At 37.2% G+C, this 20,125-nt stretch overlaps 1 protein-coding gene across 6 annotated transcripts in view; it reads left to right on the top strand.

Moving 5' to 3' along the window:
- Positions 1 to 20,125, top strand: part of DYM (dymeclin) — a 393,514-nt gene that overhangs the window by 219,290 nt on the left and 154,099 nt on the right. The gene's annotated exons all lie outside the window — the stretch shown is intronic.

Here is a 20,125-nt window from a genome sequence, read left to right as displayed (position 1 = left end):
ACAGCCTTTTCTTGGCAACAGAAACAATTTAGACTCCCATATTCCCAACCCGGGGATCAAATCAGGTCTGCCCTATTGTTGGCGGATTCTTTACCTCGTGGCTCAGCTGGTAAAGAATCCACCTGCAGTGCAGGAGACCTGGGTTCAATCCCTGGGTTGGGAAGACCCCCGGAGAAGGGAAAGGTTACCCAGTCCAGTATTCTGGCCTGGAGAATTCCACGGACTGTATAGTCCATGGGGTCGCAAAGAGTCAGACACAACTGAGCCACTTTCACTCACTCACTCAGTGATGTTGGTCAGAGTCTTACTGAATCAATAATGACATTTTTAAGAAATGAAAAAAATCAGGGATCAAAAAGCAAGTGGAAATAATAGTTCAGCTCTTAGATGTATAAGAGAGGAGAGTTTACTAAAGCCAGTGACTTTCAACTGACTTATATAAAGTGAGTGAACATCAGGTAAGTGAATACTCTTTGGACCTGGAGACAGAACGTATCTGATTTCAAGGAATGGAGAGAGCAGCTACTAATCACCGCACCTCTGAATTGAGTAGCATGATTGACCTTGTCCTTATTTGCTAGTGTGCTAGTCAGGGTTCTCCAGAGAAACAGAACTGATAGGGTGTATGTGAGAATGTGAGTATGTATGTGTGTGTATAGAGGGAGAGATGGAGATATATTTTAGGGAATTGGCTTTGACGATTGTGGGGGTGAGTCTGCAGTAGGACGGGCAGAAATTTGGGTATTGATGTTGCCACCTAAATTGCTAAATCCATAGGGCAGGCCAGCAAGCTGGAAACTCAGGCAGGATTTTTATGTTGTAGTCTTGAGGCAGAATTCCTTCTTCCTCAGGAAGGCTCAGTTTTTGTTGTGAAGGCCTTCACCCAGATTATTGAGGGTCATCTGCTTTCCTTAAAGTCAACTGATTATAAATGTTAATCACACACCCAGATACCTTCACAGCAATGTCTAGATATGTGTTTGACCAGACAGCTGGGCACTGTAGCCTAGCCAAGTTGGCACATAAAGTTACCACCATACTATGCTTCTTCTGTTTTTCCTGTGTGTCTTCATGTGCATCACGTTTGTCGTACCAGACTGTGAGTTTCCTGGGGGCATAGGCACAGAATCTTAACTCCTTATTGTACATCTTACATCGCCCATGCCTGGTGCATTGTTCATTAGTACCAGTTGCAGCAGTAATATCATCTACTCATGCCAAATATCTGCCAAACCATCTGCCACATGGTGACAGCATGCCCCAGTACTCTGGAGTCTCCCCCCTCACTTTGCAGGAACAGACGGGAGAGAGAAGTGCATGGTCAACTGGGAAGATAAAAGGAAATGGAAGGAAAAGGACCAGGAAGTCAGAGGAGGCAGGAAGAAAAGAGAACAGTTGAGATGGGGAAAGGTGAAGGTCCCACATGGCTGAAGACAGCAGCGTGTTTTTTCGAGCCCCCTTCACCTAATTCCTGGCCAAGTTGAATCCATGCTCAGTTTCTGAGTCACTGTAGCACTTCTTTCCCATTTTCCTTTTTGCTCAAAGCCACCCCTTCTCCCCCTCCCACCCCCAGCCTGTCACCACTCTAGGTCATTTCTCATCCTCAGGAGGTTGTTCTGAACTCTCAGCAGCGATGTAAGGTATTAACCCTCCGAACGGAGTGTTTTTCAGTCCAACATCCTCATCAGAACTGAAAAGCCTTTAGGACACGTTGGTAAAGAAATGTCAGGCCCTGGTAGGCCTGATTAAGAAAAGATTCTGATGCCAGCAAAATGTAACAGCATTTTGAAATGCTGCCCGCTTGCAACTCTGACTGCCCTGACATCTTATCTCATAACAGCATTTGCATCAGAAGTGTGTGCATGTCTCTTGGCCTCCATATTCTGCCCGGCCCTGTCCACTTTTCATGAACAGCAGAGAAGAAGTGCAGAAGTTAGGGACGTGGGCTCCTCCTCCTCCTCCCCTGCTGGCTTTATCCGACCCTAGCACTTGCAGGCTGAGACAGTGGACAGGAAACACTTCGATTCAGGACGGAGCTCAGAATGGAGGCAGAATTCACATAAAAGGAGATATCTGACTACGTTTGTGGCGTGTTCATCTGCAGGTGTTGAACATCCTGCACAAACAGTGATACATGGTCAGATGGAATCTAGTCCCTGCATTTGAAAGATTTTTCTTTCAACAGAATTACGTTGTATGGAAGGACAAACCAAGCCCAATGTCTGAAAAAAAGCAATCACAGACTTCCTTCACAACCTCAGCTTTTGGTTATACAGAATGTTTAAAATATAATTCAGTTCCTAGAAAGAAGTATAAGCCAGTTCCTTAAGAAGGAACTTTTTTTTGCTGTTGTTCAGTCGCTAAGTCATGCCCAACTCTTTGTAACTCCATGGACTGCAGCATGCCAGGCTCCCCTGTCCTTTACTATCTCCTGGAATTTGCTCAGATTCATACCCATTGAGTCGGTGATGCTAACCATCTCATCCTCTGCCACCCCCTTCTCCTTTTACCTTCAATCTTTCCCAGCATCAGGGTCTTTTCTAATGAGTCAGCTCTTTGTGTCAGGTGGCCAAAATATTTGAGCTTCAGCATCAGTCCTTCTGATGAATATTCAGGATTGATTTCCTTCAGGATTGACTGATTTGATCTCCGTGCAGTCCAAGGGACTCTGAAGAGTCTTCTCCAGCACCACAATTTGAAGGCATCAGTTCTGTGGCACTCAGCCTTTTTTATGGTCCAGGGCGCTCTCACATCTGTGCATGATGACTTGAAGCACCATAGGACTATACAGACACTATACATAGGACTATATAGACCTTCTTCAGCAGTGATATCTTTGCTTTTTTAATATGCTGTCTGGGTTTGTCATAGCTTTTCTTTCAAGGAGCAAGCATCTTTTAATTTCATGGTTGCAGTCACTGTCCACAGTGATTTTGGAGCCCAAGAAAATAAAATTTGTCACTGCATCTACTTTTCCTCCTCCTATTTGCCATGAAGTAATATGACTAGATACCATAATCTTAGTTTTTTGAATGTTGAGTTTTAGACCAGCTTTTTCACTCTCCTCATTCACCTTCATCAAGAGGCTCTTTAGTTCCATTTCACTTGCTGCCTTTAGAGTGGTATCATCTGCATATCTGAAGTTGCTAATATTTCTCCCAGCAGTCTTGATTCCAGCTTGTGATTCATCCAGCCCAGCATTTCACTTATGTACTTTGAATAGAAGTTAAATAAGCAGGGTGACAATACACAGCCTTGTTGTACTCCTTTCCCAATTTTGAACCAGTCAATTGTTCCATTTCTGCTTCTTGACCTACACACAGGTTTCTCAGGATACAGGTAAGGTGGTCTGGTATTCCCATCTCTTTAAGAATTTATACACAGATTGCTGAGATAGAAATTTCAGTCTTTCTACTGTAAACGTATTTCCAGTGTATGACTTCTTTTTATAGCATCCTTGAGAGAGAGCTTCTGAATGCTTCCTGTCTCAGAAAGTGGTAGAGTTCTTGCTGTTTTGTTGTTAGAAAGATTGTCATAGATGAAGTCTGCCTGCCAATAACATTCATATATTGGTCTGGCTCTGCTTGAGAGAAATACTTTGCTGCTTATCAGAGCCTCTGGTTTTTAAAAACATCTGTCATGATTCCCCTTAATGTTTTTTCTTTAGCTTAAATATCTTGGTTATGCTAACCATTACTGAGACAAATGATGTTTAGATTATTCAGCTTTCTTTTTCTCTTTCTGGATAATTATACTCATCAGCAACTATCGCAAAAATTGGAGTCCAGTAACCAACAAGGTCCTGTTGTATAGCACAGGGAACTCTGCTCAGCTCTGCTCAGTGTGGCCGCCTGGATGGGAGAGGAGTTTGGGGGAGAATGGATACATGTATATGTATGGCTGAATCCTTTTGCTGTCCACCTGAAACTATCACAACATTGTTAATTGGCTCTACTCCAATATAAAATTGAAAGCTTTAAAAAAAAGTTGGTATCCAGATTTGGATGCAATATTTCAGTTGTACTTCATAATTTTGGCCTTTGTAAATCAAAACTATATAAATTACAGGCTACATTATAGTTATAAATTATACTGTTAATTTGTCCTAAGACAGACTATACTGACTTTTTAAAGCAGGCACACCTAAGCTCATGTGAAATTTCCAGATCTTTTTCACACGAGCACACATCTCCTTAGACTTGTTGCACATTTGATTTTTTTTAACCTAATTGCAGGGCTTTACAATTATTCTTACTTTAGTGTGTTGATTTTGTCCTGTCTTTCTCTGAGTCAAACCTTGTGAAGCTATAAGCTTTTCATACCTGATAGCTTCTGTTTGTCCTCTTAGCACTGAGATCAACCCTCAGTACTGACCTGAGAGTTGACATCTGTAGAAATAAATTTAGAATTCTGAGTTAGCATTTGAGAATTTTAATTAATCGCTAGTAACTACAAGTAAACTCTGTCCTGTCAACCCAGTGGAATATTTTGCAGGATTAAAAATATTATAAGGAAAAATGAGTTAGAAATATGGAAGCGATCTGATATAATGTTTAAAAAGTATATAAAGTTATGTGTTGCTATAAATACAATTGTATAAAATTATATACACATGGACAAAAACTAGATAATGTATAAAAATAGTTGTGGAACATTAGTAAAATATACATGACATTCTTTTAAAACTAAGTTTATTCTTTTAGGCATTTTAAAAAAATATGCAAATTTAAATTGCCTCTCCCTTTTCTGTGCCTCTCTCTACTGCCTCAAGTGAAATCTGTATCTTTGTCTTTTGTCCTCCCTCCCTGCATATATAATATCCTTTTTATTAATTGACAAAGACCTGCAGTGTAATTTATGGGAATAGATAGGAGTTCCTGATCTGATCACAGTAAATTTCTCCTGTGACTTACGTTAGAATTTTCATTAATTCTTTTTGTTTGTTTGCTTTCTTTTTGAGAATGGGTTTATAATTCTAAGCATAACATTAAGTCATTTCTCTAACCTGTAGCATTTCAAATTTAGGAGTGCTTTTCCCCATTCAGTATGTCTTTTATATTGCGGTTTAAAAAATGATGACATCTGGTGCCTTTTTGTTGCTTTGAAAGGACTCATCTCCAATCTAAATCTAAGATAATATTCTAATGAGTTTCCTCAAAAGAGTTTTTTAAAATCACTGCAACAGTGTTAGCATCGTGTATGCTGTTCAGTAAGTCTGTAATGAATAAATATTTGAAACCGTAGTCATAATTTTTCATGCATCTGATACTGTCTTAATAATTCTGTTGTGGCTATCTGCTGTATTGATTTTTGTGCTACTTCTGTGGCATGAATGAAATGTATTATCCCACTTAAACCATTACGGTTTCCTTTCGAATTACCTATTCACTACTTGATCTTGTCATCAAGCATATCCCATTTTCTGTATTGCAGTGTTCAGTCTTAAGATTTACTACTTTAATTCTCAGTGCCGTATAAATCAAAATAGAACAGGTAAATTCAGATCAGAAAACTAGAGAGGAATGAGCAATAGTTAAATATTTTTAAAATCACTTTTCTAAATTAGTACTGTTTTCTGATCTGGGGATTTGCGGTTTTCTTTTTTCATCTCAAGGTTTATAGGAATGAATCACAGCCGTGTACTATAGAGGAGAAAAGAGGGCACCGTTTGACAAATCCACCAGCCACCTTTGCTCGTTCTCAGAGCTTTGCCCCACACCCTTTTCTTCACATTGTGACCGCATACTCTGGGCTGTCTTCCCACCATTTTGCTATTTCTTTTCAGGCTCTTTTTGAAAATATTAGAATTCCTTAAAGTTTGACCACTAAAGTCCTCCTCTCTTTTCAGCTTAAACTCTTACCTTAGGCATTTTAATCTATTTCTATTAATATGACTTTACATGTCATCCAAGTGCCGATTGATAACGCCTGCTGCAGTGCTGAACTCTGGTCCCGAGCTGTCAGCCGTCATCATCACCGCTCGCACCTCTCACAGGCCCCGTCTCCCAGGTGAACTCTTAGCCTTTCTCCATTAACTTTTTCTTTTAGTCTTTTCCATCTCAGTAAATTGTGTCTTCATCTACCAATTTACTTATGTCCATCCCATGAAAATCTTCGACATTTTCATTCCCTCACTTCCTACATCCGTCCTCTGTTAATTTCATTTCTGTATCCAAAAGGTAAGTAGTATCTGCCTTCTTCTGTGTCCCTGCTGCCACCACTGTAGCTCAAACCATCTTCTCTCTCTGCTAGACTGAGAAAACCCACCTGGTTTCTTCTCTTCCAGGCTCATTGCTCCCACCCCTAATTCCACATCTAGCAAGCATCTTCAGATCCTCTAAATCCAGTTTGTGCTCTTCCCTGGTCAAAACCCTTCTCTGGGTCCCTTTGCCCTTAGGGTGGTACATCCTCCAGCCACACTAATACTTTGCTTCTCTAGGATTCATGGACCCCATTTCCATATTTAGGCTATTTGCATGCTCTTCCCTGTCTAGAATGTTCTTTCCCCAATTCTGTATTTATGTTTTTACTTCCCCAGACATTTCCCCTTATCCCCAAAACCATTGTTATATGTAATACTGCATTTTCTCTTACACACACGTTCATTCTCTGTCTCAGAGTGGACTGTACACTCCATGAGGGAAGAAAATATATGCTTTTTTAAAATGTATTTTTCCATAAGTGGATTTCATTGGTAAAGAAGGCATTAGTTAACATACCTGTGGTGCATAGGTATAACCAGAGTTCCTGAAGATGAGTACTCTAAACAACACAATTTAAATGTCTCATATAGTTTAGACTGTGTAGGATTTGGAATGGATACAGAATTCCCCAAGTTGGATGCTCTTTCCCTGGGGCTCCGTTTGCAGGGAATTTCATGTACATATTCAGACATGCAGACTTGCATAACTGCTTATTATAGAAGTATTCTTGGTTACTAAATGTCTAACAGACTTAAACATACAGGGCTTCCTGTATATGGAAGAAAAGTGATTTCACCCTTTCTCCATGCCTTGGCATGTAATGACGCCAGCCTTACATTCACTTGACTTCCAGAATTTAAATAGGTGGTGATGTAAATCAGAAGTTAATGTTTCACCTACTGACACAAAGTAACTAAATCATCATACTCACGATGAGAGAGGTAAATCCTTCTCAATTTGGCCACAGACTGGGAATGACATTTACTCTAATCCCATCCCTCTAAGTTAGATGGACAACAGAATGATTTATTTCCATCATGCAAAAGATGAGGAATTAGAGGAGAAGGTGGAGAAATTAAACTGTTTGACAAAGATCATACAACAAGCTGGAAGTCTCTGGAGATCAAAGTTTCATCTTACTGAATGACACTGCATTATCAAATGAGATAAATGCATCTCACTATACATGTGGTTAATGAAGTGTGCTCAGTAGATAGTGCCTCTAATTTTTTTTAAAAAATTGGGTTGAGATTTTATAATTTCAGCTCAATCCTGTTATATTTTGTATCTGTTACATTTTAAATCTCCATCTTAAAGATTTGATCTAGAATGGAAATTGAAGAGTTACTACTTTTCTTAGGCATCTTTCCACATGCAGTCTTATATTGATCTTAAAGTAGAATCAGATATGTTCTAAGAGTTTGCTCGTTTTGCACAACAGTTGTACAAACTAACTGTCTGTAAGAGGCAGTCATTAAAAATTAATTTTTAAATGAACTTTAGATGTACTGTATAGATTTTCCAAAGGCTGTATATTAAGAGCATGCATACAAACTATTTTCTTTGCCCAGTAGTGATAATAATAGCTGATATTTATTGAACTCTCTTACTCTGTAATGGACACTGTTGTAATTATTAACTATTTTTATTTTTATGCTCAAAGCAACTCTGTGAGGTAGTTAATATTATGCTCTCTATTTTATAAATGAGGAAAGTGATGCACAGAGTGCATTAATCCTTGCCTGAAGATGGTAAAGCCAGTAGTGGAACTGAAATTATTCTAGCTATAAAAACTCCACTTGTTACCTTATACTGCCTCCTAAGAAGCCTTTTAATAATAGTATGATTTTAATAAGTAACTTTGCCCTTGTTGAAATCATTTCAAACCATCTCAGAGCCCAATACAAATCTGATATTATTTGATGATTACACATTTTAAACTGTGTTTTGTGTTTACATTTTTGAACTTTGCTGCCCACCTAAAATTTCACTTGGAGATAGTTTGTAAAACTGGCTAAAACTCAAAATTGAACTGTGGACTGTAAAAACAGAAGAGACTCAAAACTGTATTTCTTGGTCCTCTAAATTCTATAGGTACCATTTAGTCTGGTTGCTACTCTCTAAACATGCAGTGTCCCCTGTTTTTCAAAGCTATTAATCCTTATAAAAGTTTCATAATATTGTATCCCAAATGTCTAAGTTTGATTTTAATTTTTGCTGTAGTTTTGATGTAGTTTTTTCCTTCTCACAGTAAAAAAAAAAATACAAGCTATTCTCAAAAGACTTTTAACCAGATTTCACAGAGTGAGCATTCATAGGCTGATTTTCAGGGTAACCCAAGGATATGTTTTACATTTTACTTACCATTGGGAAAAGAAAAAAGAGCAATTAGCAACTGAATATAATTTCTAGTAGTGACTAAAAGTCTTATAGCTTCCTCTGTTTAGTGACTAACAATTCGGTAATCCTTCTAACTTTGATGAACAAATAAACAGCCGCTTTCCTGGGGATTTAGGAATATAGTTACTATCTATATATGTACATTTTTTAACAGGTAACATTTACATAAACTTAAAAATATTTGTTAAAGTTTATTCTTGGTGTACTTCATGTTAGTACCAGTGATTCCTTTTCCTATGTGCACTGATTCTCAGGTAGCACATACTAGAAGCTAATAGAAAGGTCAAGTCCCTGTTATTCATGATTGTAGAGGTTTTACTCCATGGACTGTATGTACATCCTGGCATGCGGCAGTTGTGGCAACAGTGGAAACCTAGGCAAAGAGCAGTTTGTGTCTTGTTGGGGTGAGTCTACCTTTTAGGACTTACGTAATATCCTTCAGTCCTAAACTTCCAAAGTCATGTTTGAAGATAGGAATGCGACTACATATACTAAAATATGGTCATATTTCTAACATTTCTGTAAAATGTTAGAAAATAAAGGAAAGTTTAACAAATTAGTCTGAAACTAGTAAATAGCTACAGGTAAATTTATTTCTGCATGTGCAGTGAAAAAAGTTCATTTGAGGAATATTATTCGTATAGCTGGTTGTACTGTAGCCTCTGGTTTCTTCTTAGTATCCTTAAATGGTCAGGAAGGGAACATCATAGTGGATTAAATGCAGATCTGTAAAACACAATGGGCAGTCATCTGTTCTATGGGCTTTTTAATTCTTGCTGTTTTCTTGTCTTGCGTAACAGTGTTTTACTTAGCGGGTGTGTGGTGATAAGGAAGGAAAGAAAAGAGCTTTAATTTTCATACTTTTAAAAATACTTGTTTTCAAGAACACAACTGGCTTGATTTCTATTGCTGGCACTAAGTATCAAATGCAAGAGGTATCCAGGTAACTGTATTTTGCATGACTCTTGGTAAGAGTTTGTGGTATTTCCTGTTAGAGAATCTTATTTCTCTCATTGTCTGGTTTTCTAGTCCCTCCCATCCCTATATTTTGTGAATATGATAATGATAATATTCACTGGTTTATACAGTGAATCCATATACATTAATAACTTGCAATTCCACAGAACAATGATCCACTTGAGCTAGAATTGTAATATAAACTAAGAGCTATCAGTTGCAAACTTGTAAATATAAGCTACATATGCATCTTTCCTTTAAGTGAGACCAAAGTCAATTGGCTTTAATTTGCATTACTTTTTATAGCCAAAATGGTGGTGGTTTTGTTCTCTATCTTGGAAATATTACCCCAAACAGTAAAATGAACACTTAAAATGACTGCTTTGTTTGCTTACTCAGTGTATTTATATTCTTGGGTTTGAATTTGTTGGCACATGGCTTGAAATTACATACTTAAAATGAATCAGTGTTCATTAACTTCAAGAATTTAAAATTAAAAAGTAGTCATCTCAAAGGGTAATATGGCCTTGTTTGTTTACAGCATGTAGAAATTTGACATGCCTCCCCATAATCAAAACCATAGAACTTACTTTCCCAATACATGTTGCATTCTTTAGCCTAATGAAGCTATATGTATTATCATGGTATTCCTAATCTGATTTTGGGGGTGTATTCTCTGATCTTTTGTATTTACAGAAGCTCGTTTTCCCTCTTATATAATGAAATGACATTTCTTCTGATGACCTATACTTGTATAAATGCAGTAGTTAGATCTTTGCCTACTAATATTTATTATCAGATATTTTTCTGAGTAGAGTTTAGTTTTCATTTTATTACTTTTAGATATGTTACCTCATTAAAAATAACTTTTTGGTGTTGTTATTTCAGCTTTGAATTTTAATGCCTGGTTATTTCAAACAAACCATGGTGTTCAAAAATTACAGTATTACCTAGAATTACTTATCTTCCTCCTTGAATGTAAAATACCACTGAAAAGAATAATATGCAAATGAGATGTATTATACGTTAGTTTGGGCCTCCTGTTGGCTCAGCAGTGAAGAATCCGCCTGCAGAAAAAAAAAAGAATATGCCTGCAGTGCAGGAGATGCAGGTTCAATCCCTGGGTCAGGAAGATCCCCTGGAGGAAGAAATGGCAACCCACTCCAGTATGCTTGCTGGGAAAATCCCATGGTCAGGGGGAGCCTGGCAGGCTACAGTCTGTGGGGTTACAAAGAGTCAGACATGATTGAGCAACTGAGCATGCATGCCATACATTAATTCATTAGACTGATTCTTTAAAAATCACTGATCTTTAGCCTAAAAGAGATGATTTTCCATGGATATTTTGTTTTTCTAATTTTTCTCTGTAGCAGATACCTCTGTCCTTATAGTCAAGGTGGACAAACAGAGCTCTGGTGTTTAGAATCAGACAAGATGTAGGTGATAAAATCAGGGTACGACCAGTGTTCCACTTCACTCATTTTACCCACGAGACTTAGAGTAATTTTTTATTGTGTATTACCAATGAACGTGGTCATCTTTTTGACAATCAAATTTTCACTTATGACTGTGTGTCCCTGTATCCTCTAAAAGCAGTGGTTTATCTACTGATACGGTTTTTAGCAAGATCCATCTGGATTGCGCGTTCTCTTTGGTTAATATAGATATATCTAAAAGCCCTATTTTTAAGTTGTGTTGTTTGTCAGGATTCACATTCTCTGTGGTGTCATTGAATATGGTGAACCTCACAGTAGTGTAATACTAAAAGCAATTCAAATTTGAACCTGGTGGATTCAGTTCAGAAGTAGGACAGGTGGGTGGATGGGTGATCTCAGGTAGGCTTCACTGACTAAAGTGACTTTTAAAAAGTGATTTGGGGGCAGATACTTGGTGGACTAGTAGGTTGTTCCAAGCATAGTGGGGTGGCATGAAAGAAGATACAGGCAAGAGTAGGCGAGAAAGACAAAGGGTTCATTTAGGAGAAAAGAATGGCGACTGGGATAGGGTGTGGGAGGAGATGAGATCAGACATATAAATTGGGAAGGAGTTGTGGAACCATTTGGAGACAAGAAAAACATTGTACTTTAAATGTTGAGAAAGCCAACACTCTGATTAGAGGAGAAGGTATGATGAGGGACTTCTCCCATGGTCCAGTGGTTAAGATTCCACACTTCCAACCCAGGGGGTGCGGATTCAATCCCTGATTGGAGAACTGAGATCCCACTTGCCATGAGGTGCAGCCAAAAAAAAAAAGTGTGGTGAACTTACACTCCAAAAGAGAATGATGGCAGTTCGCTGTTTAATATGGAAGGCAGTGATTGGGCAGAGCAAAAAAATTGAAGTGATTATTAAGTGGGAGACCATTAATATATCTTTCAAACTAGGACCTTAATAGAGTGAAAGGGAATTCTGTGTAATAGTTTTCCTGGGACAAAGTGTGTAAAGTGGGACTTGTCCTGGGCAAATCGGGGCATATTGTTCTCATGTTATTTATTATTCAGTGCTTACTTGGAGCTCATTCATAGATTACAAAAATAGGAAATATTAAAATCCTGAGTTTTGAAAGTGCTATACCATAATATTCCTTAACAAAATAAACTGTAAATAGTTGTATCAGACTCTAGCCAAGACTAGCAGGACCCATCACTGAGGTTGATTTATAGATGCTGGCATTTCCATGACAGTGTGGCAGGATGCTTATGTGTTGAGACAGGCTGCCTAGACTTGAGAGCTACTTCTGCTGCTGGGTAGCGGGGAATCTTGAGCAAGTAAGATGGAGATAATCGGGAAACCTCCTCTCCAGATTAAAGTCAAATTTAAATGAGGTGACATACACAAAACACTTAGCACAATGCTGATGTCACATACTAAGCAACCACATTCTGTTCTTATTGTTTTTCCTATGATTAGTGCAGTCACTACTCCTGTTTATATATTGGTGGTTAGCATGTTTTCAATTTAAGCTAATTTAAAGTAACAAATACTGATGTTGCTGGTAGCGTTCCACCTTTTATTTGTAATGATAATTCCATAATTAAATGTTTGGAAAACTAATTGTCATTCCAGCTTCCATAGAACACAGCTCACATTTCACCTTCTATCTATCTATGCCAGTTCTTATTTTACAGATGTAGACAGACAAATTGTCACAGTCATATTACTGAATTATTGAATACAGCAACTCTCATTTTGCTTTCAACTAAGTCTCAAAGATGTTTTCAGTAACATTGTGTTTTTCAGATCCACTTCCTGTTGTGCAGCAGACTGCTGGCTAAAGAGTAATCATTAAATTTTCTGTTTTAGTTTTTTTTTTTTTTTTTTTTTTTAAGGATAAGTTTAGTTTTGCTAGGGGGTGGGGTATGTCTTGGCAATTAAAAATAATAATGTGTTTTAGATCTTTTCCTTGGTGGTTCAGGAAGTAGAGAGTTCGCCTGTAATTCAGGAGACCCAGGTTTGATCCCCTGGAGAAGGGAATGGCTCTCCACTCCAGTATTCTTGCTTGGAGAATTCCATGAACAGAGGAGCCTGGCGAGCTACAGTCCATGGTGGAGGTAGGGGTGGGGGATTGCGTCACAAAGAGTCAGACATGACTGAGTGACTTTTGCTTTAGATCTTTTATGCTTTATGGAGAAGGCAATGGCACCCCACTCCAGTACTGTTGCCTAGAAGATCCCATGGACGGAGGAGCCTGGTGGGCTGCAGTCCATGGGGTTGCTAAGAGTCTGACACGACCGAGCAACTTCACTTTCACTTTTCACTTTCATGCATTGGAGAAGGAAATGGCAACCCACTTGAGTGTTCTTGCCTGGAGAATCCCAGGGATGAGGGAGCCTGGTAGGCTGGCGTCTGTGGGGTCGCATAGAGTCGGACACAACTGAAGCAACTTAGCAGCAGCAGCATGTTTATAAATTCTTTAGAGAGATTCTTGAGATTGTTATCAGTAATGAAGCCTGAATATGCCCTTCTTTGGTCCACTTGAATTTTTTTGAATTGAGATCTACTTTCTCTACAATATTGTGTTAGTTTCTGCTGTTCGGTGAAGCGAATTAGCTCTGTGTATAGTCCACTTGCGTTTATTATTCCTTTTTCCTAGAATGTTCTTTCCTCAGATATCTACTCAACTCATGCCCCCACTTTCTTTAAGTCTTAATATCATTTCTTCAGTGAAACCTTCTCTGACTACCCAATCAAAAACCAGAGCCTCTCTCCACTCTTCTTTCTTTAGATTCATTTTAATAAATGACAGTTATTTCAGAAGCATTGTGATCATCCCCATACTTATGAGATATATGTATATTGCTGGAGTAATTATAAACTCTAACTCTGTGATGCAATAAAACTTGTACTTCTGTAATATCTCAGTAACCTAGTCCTTAGGGAATTGAGCTTTCTTTCTGAATTGAAATTGCTTGTAAACAAGGTTATAGAATGTCTGATCTTTTTGATTTGGGGTAAGTTGCAATATCAGTGGCTAAGGGTAAAATAGCAGCACTGTTTCAAGTATAGCCCTCTGGAGGAAAAGCAGAAATGAATTTCTCTTTAAACTGAAGAGAACATTCCTAGTGCTGGTCTTTGAAACTCAGGAACCTTGGGAGAGAGGAGCTACCTCAGCTTAACAAACCTTTCTGTGTGTGTTAGTCCGCTCAGGCCACCAAAACAAAATATCATAGACTGGCTGACTTACTTAACAGAAATTTGTTTTCTCACATTTCTGGAAACTGAAAGTCGAATATCAAGGTATTACTAACAGAATTGATGTCTGGTAGAGGCTCTGCTCTTGACTTGCACATGGCTGCCTTCTGGCTGTTAGCTCTTCTTTATACCCATGTAGAGGGAGCTCATGTCTCTTCTTGTAAGGACAGTAATTCTGTCGGATTAGGGCCACATCCTTATGACCCCATTTAGCCTCAGTTACTTCCTTACTCCAAATTCAGCCACACTGGTGGCCTGGACTTCACTGTAGGAATTTTGGAAGGAAACATACATTCAGTGCATGACATGCTGCATCCCAAACTATTTCTGTTTCTGAGTTTAGTTAATTAAACTTTTTGAGAATCTTTCCATAGGCACTATGCTAGGTACCAGGGAGACCAAAGTGAATTATTCCATGCTCAAGAATGTAATAATTTAGTGAGGGAAATAAATGTGGATACAACTAACTAATATGATCAATGTTTTTTCTAAGTTTGAAGGTGAGTAGAAATTTGCTAGGCAGATTTATGTAGAAAGGGATGTAAAAGCAAAGAGGGTAGCATGAGCAAAGGGTAGTGTATTCGGGAAATGATGAGCAGATCAATGTGGACATTGTGTGGAGTGAAGTAGGGGGCGATGGACTCGAACTTAAAATATGAAACTCCTGTGTAGTGTTTGTCTTCCCTAACGGTGTCACAGCATTATCTGAAAAAGTAGAAAAACAGTGAAGAATAATGAAGAGACTAGGAATGATTGCCACTTATAACCTACAGAGGAGACTGATAATACAAATAAAGTACACTAGAACAAAGCATGTAATTAGTGAGATTATTTTAAGGGAACAGAATTTCCATACACATTGAACTAAGTATATATGCTTAGTGTCATATTTGAGAATCAGGGTGAAATTTTAAAATCTGTGATTATATTAGAGGTGGGAAAAATGTTGCAATCACAGCTTCAAATAAGGAAAGATATTAGATTAAAAATCTTTGGTTTTCTCCATTGTTTCTATGTAAAATTTGTGAAACTGTGCATTTTTTTCATGTAAATATTTAAAAGTCACTGTTCACTTCCCATCAATATAGAGGAACAGAGAGTGGATTTACCCTTTTGCCTGAAACAACAACAAAAACAGACAAAATATATGAAACAGTGGTTTGCAAGATACTGAGCATGAGGCATTCAAAGAAACTAATGCCTGATAGATGAGAAACAAAAGGAAATGATCCCAACGAATACTGCAGATTACTACTGTAAGAGAATTTCTGGATCACTGCACAGAATTACAGCTAATCAGTCAACAAGTGGACTCACACACACACAAACCCTCAATTAATCCAAAAGAAGACAGAAAAAAAGGAAAAGGGAAAGAAAAAAGAATAGATGGGACAAATAGAAAACTGACAGCAATATGAACGACATAAACTTAATTCCATGAGTAGCACCGATCAAAAGAAAGAGGGGGTGACTTCAGAGCATATGCTCTCCAGGAATTAAAAAAAGCCATTTCTCAATGGTAAAGGAGTCAATTCATCAAGAGGACTGTCAGAATCCTAAATGTATGTACCAAAGACACAGCAACTTCAAGATATATGAAGCAAAACACAGGTAAAATTGGAAGGAGAAATAGGCAAATCCACATATACGGTTGGAGACTTGAATACTTCGTTCTCAATAGTTGATAGAAGGAATAGACTGAAAATGAGCATGAATATTGAACACCCAAGCAACACTATCAGTCAGTTTGATCTAATTGATTATGGAGTATTCCAACCAATAACATTCTAATACACTTCCTTCTCATTTGTATACAGGAACATTTACCAGGAAAGACCATATTCTGTGCCGTCAAAACAAGTCTCAATAATTATTTTAAAAGGGTTCCAGTCATGGAAAGTATGTCCTTTCACTATAATGGAATTATGATAGAAATCAATAATAGAAAACTTCCTGGAGAATCCCCCAATATTTGGAAATTTAAAAATACACATCTGAACAAGCCATGGATCAAAGAAGAAATCAAAAGGGATTTAAAAAGTAATTTAGAGAAAATGAAAATACAACAGTTCAGAATGTGTAGGATGCCACTAAAGTAGTATTTAAGGGGAAATTTATAACCTTAAATGCCTATACTGAAAAAGAAGAGAGATCTCAAATCAGTGACCTCAACTTTCACCTTAAGAAACTAGAAAAAGAAGAGTAAATTAAACCAAAATAAGGAAATGAAAGATAGTAATAAAGAGCAGAGAGCAATGATATAGAAAATAGAAACACAGTAGAGAAACTCAGAATTCATTGCTTGAGAAGATCAATGATATTGATACATCTCTACCCAGGATTGTGTGTTGAGTAATTTTGTACTGTATACTGGACATAGGAATGTTATGGCATAGAGAATTTGGATTCTATTATAAAGCAAATGATCTGTCTCTGATAGATCATACTCTCTTTACTGGAGAATTGGGGATTAAATGGAAATACATTTATACAAACATCAAAGATTTTAAATTGGAATGTAAGTATAGTACTAAGCTATCTCAAAACTATGGTTTTCCGGGAAAAAAATGCCCTTTTGCTTTGAGTCTTTCTCATGAAATCCTCCTAACCTGTGCCCTTGGCTTTTCCTGGTGAAACACATCCCTTTCTTTGAGAACAACCATCTAACCCAGCACAACCTTGACTCTAGATGCTTTGCTCAGTTTGGGGACATGTGGCATTTCCAGGGATTCTCCAAAACAGAAACTGCCTACTGACCACCTGTGGTCTAGACTCAGTCCAGAGAGGTGCTGTGCTTGGTTTTGCACAGTATGTTTTAAAAATTAGCATTTGTTGCTAATATATAACAGATGAATGGTAACCCAGGGCCGCATTTCTCCTTAGGCTTTTTACTTAGGCTCCCCATGGAGTGTTTTTACACAAATTGCCTCATTTAATCTTCACAGCAATTCTTATTCAGTAGCTTTCACCATCATCACCAGCACGTGTAAGGAGAATGAGTCTCTGAAAAGTTAAGTAATCAAGTTCCTGTAGCTAGTAAGTGGAGGACTGGTGTTTAAACAGAAATATATCGAGATTATTCTAAACTCTGTCTTTATAACATCAAAGCAAGGTTATTTTTATCTTTCATTTCAGTTGAAAAATCAACATCCTATAATATTATATAATGATAGCTACAGAGCTCCAGGTGACAAATTTATCACATTATTTAAATTGAGCAGGGTTAAAATTTTCATTCATCTGTCAATTTTCCCTAAAGTCCTTAAGGCTGGATTTAACACAGACTGCTTTCTCATTTCTAAAATGTTGACATTTGCTGTTTGTACTGTCCAAATAAGTTACTAATTAGTAATTGAGAAATCTATTCATTTTAACACTCTTTTCTTATTTATTTAAATACTTTAACATGTTTCCCTTCCATGGAAACAACAGCTGATCACTGCCATAAAACAAGGATAGGCATTGATGTCTTTATGTTTTCTAAAGGAACACAGAACTTAAACTTTACTTTGAATAAAAATTGTTCATAATTTAGATAACAATTTATATCTTTCATCACGAAACAAATGTCTCTTCCCTGCAAAGATAGACTTGTATATTCTAGCTTAATAAATATTTACTTTTTGTCTGAATAGATTAGATTCTTTAATCCCAGACTGTTTGTGTCTATCTAAATAGTATTGTTATCAGACTAGAGCTAGTATTTCCAGTTTTCCACACATAGACTATTTGACGAATCATTAAATACATCTCTTACACGAAAGTCACCTGGAATTAAATGCTAACTTATTCTTTGGGAACATTTATGGTATAGGTCATATACCTTACTCAACCAAAAGCAAAGTATTAACCTCCCCCACTTTAGCTTAAATTTTAAAAGAAATTAAACAGGTTCATTTTTTAAAATAAAGTATCTTTTCCCCAAAGCTTTCATTTTTAACTGGGCACTGTCCAAGAAAATTAGAATCAGACACTCTTTGTATGTCTGCAGTGAATATTGGTCAGATGCCCTTATCAGTTGTAGTTACAGTTCAGTGAAAAATCCTGTGTGGCCCAAAGATACCAAGCTTCAGATTTTAGATACTTGTAGCAAAGTATAGTTTTGTACATGAATACATTGACATTGTTATGAAATAGAAGGAGCTCTGGAGTAGGAACCAGAGACCAGAATTATTCTCTCTCTCAGAATCCTGTGTGACCTTGGTCAAGTTAATGTATCTCTTCTTTTATTTTTCCTCAAAGCCCAAAGGAGGGAGCTGGATTGTATCTTTGTGATCTAATCTAATGTTCCATTGCCTTTCACTGTGCTGTAACAAGATTGCATTGTACAAAATATCTCCCAAGAATGGGTTTTAACTATAGCTACAGGACCAGCAGAGGGAGCACAAAGCATGAATTTATGTCTGGATCTTAGGAAAATTGGAGGGGGGGGGGTGGGGGGCGGAGGGTATATGGTTAAACATTAACCACAGTTCTTAAAGCAGAAGATTGTGTTTTATCAGGTTATGTTCAGCTTGATTTGAGCTATAATTTTGTCTTGAAATGGTGGCATTTTTATAACAATGGACAGAATTCTACCTCTGTAATTACTGGTAGTTATAATAAAGAGCTATGTTCTAAAATGACATTTAATAATGGTTACTTGTGAGGATTACTATGGTTTATGTTCTGTATTGTTAAATATATTTTAATTTAAAAAAATCAGAATTTTTATCATATCAAATATTCTGGTTGATACTGTAATAACTCTGCTGTTTGAAATTAACCCAGAACTAAAAGAGACTGTGACTACAAGTATTACAGGCTTTTAAAAGTTCTGTGTATGTGGTACCACATTTATCCCTGGAACTATGGATTTCCACATATTTTCCAGATAACAAAAGCATGTTTCACAAAAGTACTACCTTAAAATGGTTTAAAAGCATTTCAGATAAGAGATGTTGCTATTGTAGGGTTTCTCAAGTTTTTAGCTACAGGGCATGTGCACATTTGAGTCTTTTTCTTGATATTTTCATTGCTGTGAGCATAGACTGTTGTGCTGAAGAGTAATGGAATTCTAAGAGTGCGCCTACTTTGGTGTCAAAACTGTTTTATAATTACACTGTTAAACATTTTGGGAAACCATCTTGGCTTTCTCTTCTTCGTTAATTTTATTATTTGGAAGTTTTAGCTGAGGAAGCCAGTAGTTTATCTTGTTGATAATTGTGTTAAATCAGACTAATGAGACTTTCGAGTTTAATTCACAGCTTTCCTTTGGCCATCAATAAACCATTTCTTGCATGGAAATCTTTCTACATTTGTGATTTGAGTCTGTCTCTAAAGGTGGGAATGGGGCCTCCCCCTCTCCTAGAGGAGGGTTTCTTATTAAGTTCCTGTGAATTTATATTTGATTTCTTGGTGATTTCTAAAAAAGTTTTTCTAAACTTTAACTCAAAGTATATTGTATCCGCCACCAATCAGTCAATATTTTTGACTAAAAGGATGTTTTTCCTAAAAGGAAAGTGGAGTAAGGAATAACTAAGTCTCTTTGTAATTAAAGGAGGCATTGAAAAGGAGTTGGAAAAAAAAGAGGAATGGAATGGACATCTCTGTCCTTGAAACTGTGCTCAGGGAAGAAATGGAATAAATATACAAGCAAAAGATAAAGATGTGTGTTACAATGTGTAGAACAAGTATAAATTAGTAACTAAATACACAAGGACTGAAAGGAAGTAAAATAAGAGGATAGAGTTTTTACAAGTCTTAAGATTTTTAATAGTAATGAGGCTGACAGATGTTGAAAAAAGGCATTTACCAGTAAAGACCTATAATTCCAATTAAGACTTCCTGTTCCTATAGCCCTCCCAAAGACTAATTGTATTTGCTAAATTGAG

This window comes from Bos grunniens, chromosome 24, assembly GCF_055505025.1.
Source record: "Bos grunniens cultivar Pamir isolate PY7600 chromosome 24, Bosgru_T2T1.0, whole genome shotgun sequence".
Lineage (NCBI taxonomy): Eukaryota > Metazoa > Chordata > Mammalia > Artiodactyla > Bovidae > Bos > Bos grunniens.
The sequence above is the reverse complement of the archived record's forward strand: the minus strand, read 5'-3'. Positions and strand labels throughout refer to the sequence as shown.